This window comes from Ovis canadensis, chromosome 25 (assembly GCF_042477335.2).
Source record: "Ovis canadensis isolate MfBH-ARS-UI-01 breed Bighorn chromosome 25, ARS-UI_OviCan_v2, whole genome shotgun sequence".
NCBI lineage: Eukaryota > Metazoa > Chordata > Mammalia > Artiodactyla > Bovidae > Ovis > Ovis canadensis.
This window is the reverse complement of record NC_091269.1, coordinates 59,634,317-59,647,530: the sequence shown is the minus strand read 5'-3', so window position 1 is coordinate 59,647,530 and position 13,214 is coordinate 59,634,317. Positions and strand designations below refer to the sequence as shown.

At 47.1% G+C, this 13,214-nt stretch overlaps 1 long non-coding RNA gene across 1 annotated transcript; it reads left to right on the top strand.

Annotated features, from left to right (window-relative positions):
* The first annotated feature begins 9,326 nt into the window (after nt 1-9,326).
* LOC138430198 (uncharacterized) lies at nt 9,327-11,726 on the top strand. Its single transcript, XR_011253051.1, has 2 exons — nt 9,327-9,434; nt 11,548-11,726. It is a non-coding gene; the product is annotated as an uncharacterized lncRNA (long non-coding RNA).
* The last annotated feature ends 1,488 nt before the right edge of the window (nt 11,727-13,214 follow it).

The window sequence follows — 13,214 nt, the reverse complement described above, 5'->3', positions numbered from 1 at the left end:
GACTGGGAGCTGAAAACGGCAGGGCCTCAGTCTATACTCCGCCCCTTGGTGGTATCCCCAGAACCTTCGGAATGCTCAGCTGCTCAAAAGTCTTTGCCCAATAAATGAAATGAAACTGAAAGTAAACGAGGGACTATCCCTGAAAATATAAAATCTCCACCAAAAATTTAAGACAAGATGATATAGGAGCAACTCAATAAATGTGTAATGAAAAAATGAATGAGTGGGCCGTAAAGCTGTGAGATGAAGGCAAGGCTGGGGTGTTGGGTGTGGGTTTCTCAGTTCTCCAGGGAAGACACTCAGAACATTCCTTTACCGGGGCTTCTGGCCTCTCCAACAAACAGTGTCCTTGATAGGAGGCACATATATGGGGGGTGAGGCTGGCAGCCATTCCCCAGGTTAAAGCTCCTCTCCCTGTCCACCAGGGAACTCCTCATAAGAGGGTTTTCTGGATGGGAAAGAATATCTCCTTTCAAAAAGAAATTATTCTCACCCTTGATTTTTAAAAAATGACTTTGTTCAAGATTACTGCAGTAGGGGAAATCCATTGAACACAACTTCAAATGCAAACAGAGACAAATGGGGATTTATAGCCAATGGGAAAAGTAAGGGAAAAGACAGGCAATTATGAAGAGGAAATTGGTTGGATGTCCATGGCTGGGGGAAGTGAAGCTTAACTGGACATTAAGAATGGGGGCGTATTCATGATAAACTGACTAAGCAGGATTCTTTGCTATAACTAGGTTTGCATGACGAGGACTAAGCTTAGTCTGGAGGAGGGCTCAGAGAAGCCTGATATAGTTTGATCAAAGAGCGGGGACTTTTGTTACTATTAAGAAAATAAAAATGCTTGCCTGGGGCATGGACCAGGCTTGGGAGAAAATAGTTTTGAGGGCAGCACTGCTAGAAGTCACTGTGATGTCTCTCAGGCCCCAGGGAATATGCAAGGTCCATAGGTTAGAGAAATGGTCTGGAGGATATGGCAGGGAAAAGCTGAGCCCCAGGGTCCTCAGTATGTATCCCAATCAAGATGCTTTACAGGAGTGAGTAAGGAGTACCCTCCCCAGCCCTGCATTTCAGCCAGTAAGACCCCAGTGAGCTGCAGAGCACTGCCCCTTGGAGAGAGATGCAGTGACTGGAACCAGGGCTCTTAAAAGTGGTCATGAGCTCCAGGAATGCAGAGGGTGTGGGGTCCACAAGGGGAAAGCAAGGGCCATGGTGGACCCTCAAAACTCCCCTAGGGGCTGGTGATGGAATGGAGATGTTCAGATGGGGATGGGGTGAACCCTTGGGAATTTTATGACTTGAACTAGAGCTGGAGAGTACTAAGCTGAGGTTGTTGGGGACCTGTTCCTTGGCCAGACCCCCCAGGCTGGCCTGGTCTTCTGGGGCTTGGTCTACATCACTATGAGCCTGGAGTGATGTGGCAGGATGATGGCCCAGGCCTGACTTCATTTAATCTTTAATGAAAGAGTGACTTACTTTCACCAGACTAGCCAACCTGTGGCAGCAGCGTAGGTGAACGCTTTACTTTCCAGAGGAATGTTTGAAAAAGGTAAAGTTTCATGACATTTCTGTCCAGGTGTTCCACTACTAGAATCCTAGCCAAAGTAAATAGTATTAAACAGAAATGAAGCTTTATGCACAAAGATGTGTATTGCAAACAATCTAAGTATCCCACCACAGGGCACGATGATTAAGTGAGGTCTTTCACAATCCAGTCATTAAATATTTACTCAGTCATTATAAATGGTGCATACAAAACCTATAACAACACAAAAGGAAGTTTAAAATGAGTGGAAAAGCAGGAAACAATTCATTTATAGTGTGTGTGCATCTATGTAAAAGAAAGAAAAAAAATCCCGTGCCTTCAGAATTCAAAGACATCGTTTAACCAGAACGCATAGCTTTTCCGGATAACCTTCTCCTAGAAAATTCTAGCATTGTTGCACGATCTAGATCATGATGCCTCGCTAGCCAGGCAGACACCTGGGATGAAGGCCTGCATCAGGTGGGCTGTACCGACTCTGCTAGCCAGTATGGGCTCGGCTGCGCTGCAGTAACAACCAACCTCAAAACAACCCAAGTCGACTCCTCGCTCAGGCTACAGGTCCACAGCTGGTCCACAGGAGATGTGCTCCTCACTGTCCTTACTCAGAGTGCACTCCGACAGCATCACCTGATGCTGCTACAAGATCTCTAAGGCAGATTTCTTGGTGCTGATGGCTCAGCTAAGACCACCACCAAGAAAGGCAACACCAGTCATTTGGTCCCAGACTTACTAAGAAACCATAGTAAACTTCTTTTCTCCCCTCCTCCTTTCATTTTCTTGCGGCAAAAAGGAGATATTTACCTTCTACAAAACTGTTCATTCTTGGGCACTTTCTAGAGTGGGCAGCATTTTCATACCCACACAGCCCAAGGTTCAAGACCAACCCAGAGGTACACAAGGTCCATAAGCAAATGGGCTCTTTGTCTATGGCTAGCTCTCTCTCCAGACCTAACTCTTAGTCTGCAGAAATGCTCCATTCTCTGGGGAAATAGTCCTAATCAGAGGTTGAGGATTTCCCTGGTGGTCCAGTGATTAAGACTCTGTGCTTCCATAGCAGGGAGCGCAGGTTCAATCTCTAGTTGGGGAAGTTCCACATACTACTATAGTGTGGCCAAAAAGAACAGAAGTAATAAAAATTAATTTTTCATTCTTGTCACTATTTGAATGAAAGGGTTTACAAATGAATGAATAAATAAGACAAAGCAAAACAACAGTGTTTAACGTAACAAAAGTACAATGTCCGGATAAACTATAGGAGTTTCCCAGTCCCTCTCTTTCTCACTCTCTGTCTCTCATTGCTGGGCACCTCTGTTCCAGAACCATGTTTCAACTGTATGTGGTAATGTTCAATTTTTTCCTGTCAGACATGCTTGAACTGAGATATGTTTCTGCCCAGGTGCCAGACTTAGTTCAACCCTTACTTCACATGCCCCGAGAGATTTATCAATAGAAGTCTGGAAGAGGATACATTAGGTTTTGATCACTGTGTAATGAGTTACCACAAGCTTATATGGTAATTTCATCTCACAGTTTCCTAGGCCCAAAAGTCTAGGCAGGGACTGGTGGAGTCCAATGCCCAGGGTCTCACTGGACTGAAATCACAGTGTTGGCTGACTGTATTCTCCTCTGAGGCTCGCTTGCATTGTTGAGAATTTAGAACCCAGGGATTATAGATAGCACTGAGGTCCCTATTTCTTTGAGGGCTGTGAACCAGAGGCCACTCTCAGCTCCTACAGAGTCTGTGGTCCCTCATCATGGTCCTCTCCATTGGCAGAAGGACCACCACTTCTGCCCTCTGTCTTCTCTAAGGCTTATCTGATTAGATCAGGTTCACCCAGGGAATCCCCTCCCCTCTTTCTTATGCATATAGAGATTTATTTTCAGGAATTGACTTACATAATTTTGATTGCTGACACGTCTACTTCATATAGGGCAGGTTTAGTGGTGATAAACTCCCTCAGGTTTTATTTGGGAAGATCTTTATCTCTCCTTCATTTTTGAAGGACAGTTTTACCAAGTATAGTGTTCTTGGTTGATAATTTTTTTCTGCTTTCTTTTAGTACTTTGAATATATCATTCTACTCTCTCCTTGCCTGAATAGTTCTCATGAGCTGAGACAGAGGTGGGCCACTAAGGTAGTGTACAATACTGAGGAAGTTAGTTGTCCTCCTTGGTCTCCCTTTCGCCCACAGGAGAAGTTGGAGACCCAAAACATCCTTCTTGGCACCGTGCAGTTGTGGCTTGAGGAACAGGTGATGTGGGTGAAGTGTACCTCTTACCCATTTTAATGTGGTTTTTCTAATTTATTTTTGCTCCACTGGTGTGCTGTAACTTTTCCTCAGGGATTTTTAGTTCTCATGAAGAAACCCTCATTCCTGGATTCTTGCTTAGCAGTGTTTCTGTTGGATGGGACTAAGGCTGAGGATCTTCTATCCTTCCATATCTTGACATCACTGAGGCTGGCAAGTCCAGAATATGCAGCAAAGACTAGTAGACTAGAGACCCAGGAAGAGCTGATGCTGCAGTTTCAGTCTAAAGGTTGGCAGGCTGGGGAGCTAAGTAAACCCAGGTTGAAGTTCAAGTCCAAAGCCTACCTGCTGGCAGAATTTCTTCTTGCTTGAAGCAAGTCTGTCCTTTGCTCTGATTGGACAAGGCCCAACACATTATGGAGAGCAAGCTGCTTTAGTCAAGGTTGACCAATTTAAATCCTAATCTCATCCCCAAACCATCATGCAAACATCTAGAATAATGTCTGACCCCACATCTGGGCATCCTGACCCAAGCAACGTCGCATGTAACATTAGCCATCGTATACCTGGGATGGATTTAAACGAAGATATAGGGGAAAGAGAAAGTGCTGGGTTGTACAGAAACAGTTGCATTTGAATGGAAGGGGCCCCTTTTTATTAAATCAAAGTTAGCCTACTAGGAAACCTAATAGTATCTGTACAATCCATCTTTCCATATAATGTAACCGACTCCCATATGGAGAGGAGCTACATGCCATTGTATTCATGGGCTCTGCCTACAGTAAAGGGGGGATACGAGTGAAGGCATGCACACGTGCAGCAGTCTTGGGGCCGTCTTCGAATTCTGCCCACCCCAGGGCTCTGCTTTTCCACGGTCATTGGATTCAGTCCACAGCTGGAGGAGCCTCCAAGCTGGTTGCACTAAGCTGTCCTGAACACTGCAAAGAACCATATTTTGCTCACAGTTCTTTGTTCTTACATGCCAAGCTCTTGGTCAGAGGGGAGCCGTCTGCATCCCAGAGCAGAGAATGTGAGCCAGCAGTAGACACTTTTCCAATTCCTTTCTTTCTCCCTGCTGCTTCCTAAGGGAGCTCAGGGAGGGCCAGGACAGCCCTGGAGGAGGGCAGAGCTGTCAAAGCAGGATAATGCCACACACAGTGCTTGCAGGCCTCAGACCCCTGGGGCAGCCATGCTAATATTTTCTTCTCACAAGTCAGGGAGAGCAGAGGGTAGTGGGAACCAGAGAAGTGATAGCAGATGTGTGCAGGGCTTTGGCTGAGAGTGGATGACATAAGGGTGTCAGAAAACTGTCCCTCTTTTTGGGAACAGACTCCCTGGCTTCTGTTCAGAGCCATCTCTCAGAGCTGTTTCTCCACTCTCTTCCCTGGCATCTGGGAACCCATGGGGGGAGCAGACAGGCAACCAGGACTCCTAGAGACTATACTGGGATTAGACCCAGGGGCCTTGGGTTCCAGTCCTGCCTTTTTGCTGGCCGCTGGTCTAGGGCAAACACTGAAGCTCTCTGAGCCTCAGTTTCTCCCTCTGAAGAGGAAGGAGGATGCAGAATGGAGGGAAGTCCCTTAGAGGAGGCAGATTTCTAGCCCACTGTCCTCTCCTCACATCTTTTGTTCCTGGGCATTCCACTGCACATCAGGGCCAGTGGCCACCCAGCTTTGCTCAGAGGAAGGTAAGGCAGAATCCAGGTGGGTCCAAAGTGATGCTCTCTTCCCTCCACCTACCACCTCACCCACATAATGACAGCCTATGCCAGACTGAGTCAGGTAAGTCAAAGATGGCCCCATGTGGCCAACAGGCCATATGCCTGCGCCAAACCCTGAGCCAGAGCCGCAGGTCAGCTCCAATAAGTCAAGGATGTATTTAGTGCCTCAGATTCCCCATCTCAAAATAAGGTAGGTGAGTTGGCCCTAAAATGTCCACTCTGATGCCCGAGATCCAGGGCTGAGCCCCCTGACTTGGAAGCATCTTGGTATATTTCTCTCTCTTTTTTTTTTAACTAAATGGCCTAACATCCAGTACTTAGCAGCCTCAAAAGTTTACTTACTGAAGCCCAGTTAACGTACCCAGTCCCCAGTTAGAGAAATCTGTAAGCCTAGCAAAAGGTGACTGTGCACTGGAAAATCCCATCACTGAAGACAACACCCCAACCCAAGCAGGGGCCTCAGCTCCACCCTCCCCAGAGATGGGAGCTGGCTGCCAAGAGACCTCATTTAACTTTCTGCTGTACAGTTCTGCCTTAAATGGAATCTAACCCCCCTGTCCTGCATGACAGCATTTGGGGGTGTCAACAAAGAATGTCACTTGTCATATCAAGTAAACAAAGGACATTGTGCCGCCAAGCTGTTAGCCCAACTGTGCACCCTGAGGGGACTCAGGATGGAGAAAAGCAGGATACTAGCCCTAGATAGCTAGGAGGCATCTCAAAGTGATGATTTCGATGAGCCCAGACTCTTGTATCTTCACATATGAGAAAAGCTAGAAAAGCGCTCAGTTCATTCACTTGAGATGTCTGGTTTTCAGCCAGCCACCTTCAACAGTCATCTTTTAGGTGTTTGTCACAAAAACTCCTGTATATTCTGACTCCTCCCTTACCTCTTCTGAGCAGCCCCTGAGAGTTACCTGAGAGGCTGTCTTCTGGGCCTAAATCCTCAGAAAGTCTGCCAAGTAAAAAATAATTCTTAGCTTTTAGGTCGTGTGGCTTTTTTTCAGCTGACAGAGGGTTTAAGGAGCCTGTGCAATGCCTGGTGTGTGCTCACCTGCGGTTGTAGATTGGACATAACTGTGCTGTGGTAAAAATAGGAGGTCCTGAAACCCTGCTCCTCGGCCAACCATCTGCCTTTACTGGCTGTGGGAGTTGGGAGGTACCAATTGCCTTCCCAGAGCCTCAGTTTCCTTCTCCACACAGTAGAACCAGCAAACTAGTTTCTCCTGAATTTATAGGGTGTTCAAAATTGTGTCCCTGAAATTTCCACATGTTGAAGCTTTAACCCCCCAGTACTTCAGAATGTGACTGTATTTGGAGATTTGGACCTTTAAGGAGTAATTAAAATGTGGTCACTATTAGGCAGAGTCTTAATCCAGTATGACTGATATCCTTCTAAGAAGAGATTAGGACACAGACGCAAGCCGAGGGAAAATGTTGCAAAGACACGGAGAGAAGGTGGCCATCTACAAACCAAGGAGAGAGGCCTCAGAAGAAACCGGCCCTGCCAACAGCTTGATCTTGAACTTCTGGCCTCCAGAACTGGGAGAAAATGACAGCTGTTTAAACCTTCAGTCTGTTGTATTTTGCTACAGTAGCCTGAGCTCACCAACACACAGGGGAAGATTCATTTGTCTTAGTCAGGAAAGCGACAGACCTATGTGGGCTGGAGCTCCACTGTGCAGCTTCCCCAGCAGCCAGTTCCTGCAGTCCACCTTTTGCAGCCCAGGGCCTCACATGCCCAGCCCTGCCCCGTGGCCTGCAGCACCGTGTTCGATGCAGGACAGTCAGCAGGGCAACGGGTAGGGTAGCTGACAGCTACCTACCCACTGACAGCATACCACTGCAAACTTGTTTTGATTGTAGGCAACTCTGCTGAGAGGCTGCAGAACTCCGCCAACTGGTCTAACATGATTCCACGAGAAATGTTGACTCTAAATTACAAGGACTTAATTTTTCCAACCACAGCTAGGCAGTAAATGACTCTCTGAAATGACAGATGGAAAGTTCTGTTAATATGTTTATCTTCTGGCTCTCAGCAGCCCCACCTCCCCCAGCACTGCTCAGGGCAGCCAGCACAGGGAGGGGAAGGTGCAGTCTGCTGTCCCCAAACACTGGCCCAATCCATAGACCTGGACTCCCAAACACCACCCAGGGCACGAGATTGCTGCCATACATGGGGCAGGAAAGCAAGCCCCGGGCTCCAGACCCCTCTGTACAGCCAGTCTGGCCATGTCCATCTCCAAAAACTCAAATGACCTGTCCTGAGGCAACATTGCCCTGGCTTTGTTCCCAAGATGGCAAATCATGTGACCTCTCAGCCTGATCAGCTTCTGAAGAGTACTATAAAACTCTCTCTGCCAGCGCCTCAGGCAATACCAGAAACAAATCATAATTAAAACAGCCATGATCCACACAGCGTGGTCTATGCGTCTGTTCAACCTGGGATGTAGGTGGTATTACTATCCTCCTTTTATTGCTGAGGAAACTGAAGCACAGAGAAGTTAAGCAACTTTCTCAAGGTTACACACGTAGTTATGGTAGAGCTGGAACTCCAACCCAGACAGTCTGGCTTCAGAATTCATGCGTTGATTTAAGAGAGTATCCCAGGCAGAACGATGGCCTAGACAAGAAAAAGAAAGTGATACGGTAGTACTGGTGGTGCTGGTGTGTGTGTGATGACGTGTGTGTTTGTGTAAGCCTGAGAGAGTGATTGCCAAAGCATAATGGGGAGACCAGCAGACCTGACAGACAGACACACTAGGCTGGAAGGGATGGCAGAAGCCTGACCATACCAAATTCTATCAAGGTTGTATGTACCAACTTAAGGAGTCTGAGTCTCATCTTTCAGGGGATGTGCCTGTTGTTTGTGGAGAAACAGACAACATAAAATTGACCATGTAACTAGTGCAATCAGTGTGACTCGTACATTAGTGTACATTAGTGTAACTAGTGTAATTAATGCACAGTTCATTGGCACTGAGAGCTTTCACATTACTGTGCAACTCTCCCCACCATTCTGCCATCTCTCTGTAGACTCCAACATCCCAAACTGAAACCATCACCCACTAAACATCTTTCATTCCCCTCGTCCCAGCCTTCTGCAACCACCGTTTTCCCTTCCATGATTACGGATGTGAGGGCTCCAGGTAAGCAGACTCGGTCTCAACCTGGAAGTGTGACGCAATGAAGGGTTGGTCTCCCTCACTGCTGGAGCTGCAGAACAGACTGTGGGTTGAGAGAGTCCAAGCCAAAGGCAAGGGCTGCTTTTCCATGGAGGAGGTGGCCATCAGCAAATAGCAGCCTGTTCTCTGTCCAGTGCCAGATTTATATCAAAGGCTTTAGATGACCTGTCTCAGACCAGACTCAGGCCTCTTTAGAATGAGAGAATCTAAGTCAAGGAGAGTGAGGGTTATTAAGGTTCAGGGGTTGCAGCCCAGTATTTGCAGCTCAGAGAACCTCAGTCCAGCACAGAGGGGTTGCTCATAAATGAGAATTTACGTACAATCCCTCCATAAATGTAAATCAACCATTATGCTGAATGTCTCACACGAATGCACATATCAGTCATTCAGGTAAATGGCACTTTAAACTCCTGGAGTTGCTCTATAGTTCAAAGCAAAGTGGCCTCAAAACAGATCTATTTCAGTGCAGACACAGTCCCTGCAGGAAGTCTCTGCTGTTGAAAGGCAGGAAGGCCCCAAGACCCTGCATGGGGCGGGGCAGCGGAGGTGGGGGGATAGGGGAGGAGGGTGGAAGGGGGGTGCTTTGCCTGAGGCTGGCTGGGGCTGTTCTCTGCGCTCCCTCACCTCAAGAGTGTGAGAGCCAGCAGTGCCTCAGGCAGGTTCCTGGAGACAAGAATAACATGGGAGCTTTTGCTGAGCCCCCCAGACACCAGCCTCTGCCACCTCAGGCAAGTAACACGACTTCGATGCGGGACTGCCCATGGGAGAGGAGGATGTGTTCATGCAAGGCTGCAAGGAGGAAATGGTGTTGCCCCCATGAAACCCCAGAGCTGGAGTGGCTGGAGCCAGGGAGTCAGTTGGTGAGTCCAGGCTGCAGGATTCTTTCAGAAAGCCTGGCAGAGGGTCCTAGCCTGCCAGGGCCATAAAGAGGCGGCCAAAAGGCTGGGGGAGGAGCTGTACTGCCCGGGGTCATGGGCTCCTATTCTTCCCCTCATCCTCTGCAGTGCTCCGCTGCCTACTCTCACCTCCTTAGCCTGATACCCTGGTCTCTTGTGATCCAGACTGTCCAATGCCATGCAGTCTGGCTGTACTCACCTCTCCCCACAGTCACTGAGCTTGAGCCGAGAAGAATGTCAAATCCCTCTCTGTCCTAAGTCCTCCATGATTAAGTGCCTATAAGTAGGCTGTGTCTTTCACCTAGACCTGTTTCACTTTCTTCTGCTGACCCAATCCTATCAAAGTCGTCAGGGGAGTGCGTAATTTCCTCGGTTCTGTCTCGTCACAATAAAAAATTGAAGTGACGGACATTAAAGCCCTAGGCGTGTCACAGCTGTAACAGTGTTACAGCTCCGTGTTACAGCTCAGTTTTATTTAGAAAATAAAGGAAAATGCATCCAAGAGGCGTGAGGGCATGCCGACCCAAAAGACTGGAAGAGAAGACAGCGAGCCCCGGCCCCTTGGCTCCTCTTTTCCTATGTTTTCTCTCCCTCCCCCGGGCGGCCTTTGTAAACTGGGCTAGCCGGGGAGCTATTTGTTCTACCTGAGGTCCCCGCTCCGGTCCTCAGACCTTGCTTTGTTCTATTTTCGTGGGCTTTTCCATTCCGTGTCTTTTAACCATCGCCATTCTGGACTCCTTTTTCCTGTTCTAACTACCTCACAAAGTCAACTTAATGGCATCTCCTTCAGGTACCTTCTGGGATCCTCCCCATCAGATGGACTCCAACCCACTCCCCGGTGCTCCTCGCCCCAAGCCCTGTGCTCTCACAGAGCTGGGTTCTGCCTCCAGGGCCATCCTTCCACATGGTACGCTAGCACATCCGTCCATGTGTCTCGTCCCGCCAAATGGGCAGGAATGGGGTCATAGTCTCCATGGCCATAATGCCCAGCGTAGATCCTGGCACAAGGTGGTGCTCCAGATAAGCTGCTCATGTGACTTAAGCAGGGTATTCCAGCTGGGTCCTTACTTGGTGACAAATCATCACAAATGCAGCAGCATGGAACAGTTTTATCATGCTCCTGGACACTGTGGGCCTTGAATTCAGTCACAGTGCAGTAGAATGGTTTGTCTCATTTCCACGAGGTCTGCCATCTCTTCCGGGAAGCCAAGTTCAGGTAGGGGTGACATGATGGTTTGGAGGCTGGGATTGCCAGATGACCTTTGGACTCAGCTCCTACATGTGGTCTCTGCATGTCACTGGGCTTCATAACAAGATGGAGGCCTCAGGATGTTCAGACTCCAGCAACAGTTCCCAGTGGAAGAGGTTATATTGTCATTTTTTTCTGTTCTACTTTTTTCACAGGCCCACTAGATTCATGAGGAGGAGAGAGGAACTCTGACCGTGTGAAGGTGGCAAAATCACCCTGTAGAAGGGCATGTAGGATGGGTGGTGTTATTGCACACCTCTTTGTAAATGCAGTCTGCCACAAAAGGAATAGCAGAGAAGTTGAAATATATATACCCAACTGAATTCTTCTCTTTCCCTCTAGAGAATCCACTTCCCCCAACCCCTTTATCCCTATCTCCAAAATCCGGTTTTCAGTGCAGGGAGGAAAAAGCAAGCACCAATAGTATTGTGCAGTTGAACTCAGGCATGGCTCTAGAAATATGCTAAAACAAAACTCCTTTGCAAGCACATATCCTTGTGCATATTTAAAGTTTGACACATCAGACACTGTAACAAAGAAGGTCTTCCTTCTATCTTTCCTACAAGGTAGTTTCCAGAATCAGACTGGTTTTTGATCTGAGTCTGAAAACTGAAAGAGGAACATGAGGTCCTAATTTCCATCAACAAATTTCTTCCAGCCAAGAACTCCCAGGTTTCACTTTGTTCATTTCTGTAGGAATTTGGACAAGCTAAAAGAGACACTGTTTTTCAACTCAAGATCTCCATCCCATCCAAGAAGAATGAACATCAGGTTTAAAAAAGAGTCGTGGTGGTGGCAGCAACTTCTTTAAAGGCACATAATATGAAGGAAGGAGCAGAGAACATCTCAGAATAAATAGAATGCTGGGTTTTGAATTACGTCTTTGCTTATTGAATGATTTTTAAAAAATTAAAAATGCCACTGGACCTATTTCTTTAATTAAAGATGTGACCAGGAGGTTGGGGATGTCGAGGTTAGCTGAAAACAGGGATGAACTGACCTCAGTCTAAACAGAAGGAAAAATAGTGTAAGCACCAATTTAAAAAAAAAGCATTTGATTATTTTTCTCTAAATGTAAATAATATTTTTGGCCAGTAGAGAGTTGAGGACAGGCTAAAACTGCTTTGCTGCCTTTAGCAAATAAAACTCTGTTCAAGACACAGGGTTGACTTACCACCAATTTAATCTGTTTTCAAAGTTGTATGACTTTATTTGAGTATTCCATGTCATTTGGAAAGAAGATGGGACCTTTGGGTAACATCTGGAAGGCATGTATGTCAACAAACACCAAAAATAACTTTTAAATACCAGTCCTCTAGAATAAGTGATGGAGAGGGAGGCTTTCTTCAGAAACGATGGAAAGAGCAAACTCATTTTATTGGAGAGCAGCCTAACCTCTAATGCATCTTGTGATTCTAATGTAATGTGATCAAGAGGTACCTTTCTCTAGCTTCCCTCCACATTGCTCCATCACTGTCAACAAATGAGTTTGTGGAAGCCATGAAGTTATCTTTCATTTAGGAGAGTGCCTGTGGTGACTGAGGGGGTCTTTGGTTTCTCTAGGATTTCTTGAGAGACAACACTACCATTTAGCTTAGCCAGTGGAGCACGAAAGGAGGCAGGCTTGAGAAGGGCTCTAGAGAGAAAAGCTGTTGAAGCACATGGCATATCTTGCTCTTGGTGCACCTTATTCCAGCAGCCTCCATAATCCATCCTTCAGATTGCACTTGAATACTCACTAAGATGGGGAACTCATTGCCACTTAAAATCTCCTATTCCATTAGGGGCCTATATTGGGCAGCTCTCCATAATACTAAGCAGCCCCGTCCAATCAGTCACTGGATAAAAGGAAAGAAAGAAACCACGCTGAACTCCCTTTTACCCACTGGTGGTGCTGTGCTCCCTCATAGAAGGGGACCAAGGCAGTAAAACAGATGCATGAGCATTGCCTGTGGGTCATTCTCCACATGCGTGCTTCTCTGCTGAGTCACCAGAGATACAGGGCCAGCAGACAGGGACAGTCTTAACCAAGACAAGCTCCAGGGTGCCGTGAGCATGAAATCCAGAGGGAGTTAGCCAGTACCTTGCTCACTGTAGTACAGGAGAACCATGTGAGCCCTCAGGACATGGAAAGGGTTCCCCACACACGGCCGCTTTGCTGAAGAACAATGAAGTGAAGGAAATTAAGGATGACAATTAGGTGTTTTTCAATGCTTAAGAGTGCTTTCACTGTTCAGATCTTGCAGGACTTTGGAGGACTCTGGGTGGATGCAGCTCTTGCTCTGTAGACGGCAGAAGCCGTGGCAGAGTCTTGGCTGAAGAGCGACAAAACCCAGAACTTGGTGAGAAGATTATTCTCAGAG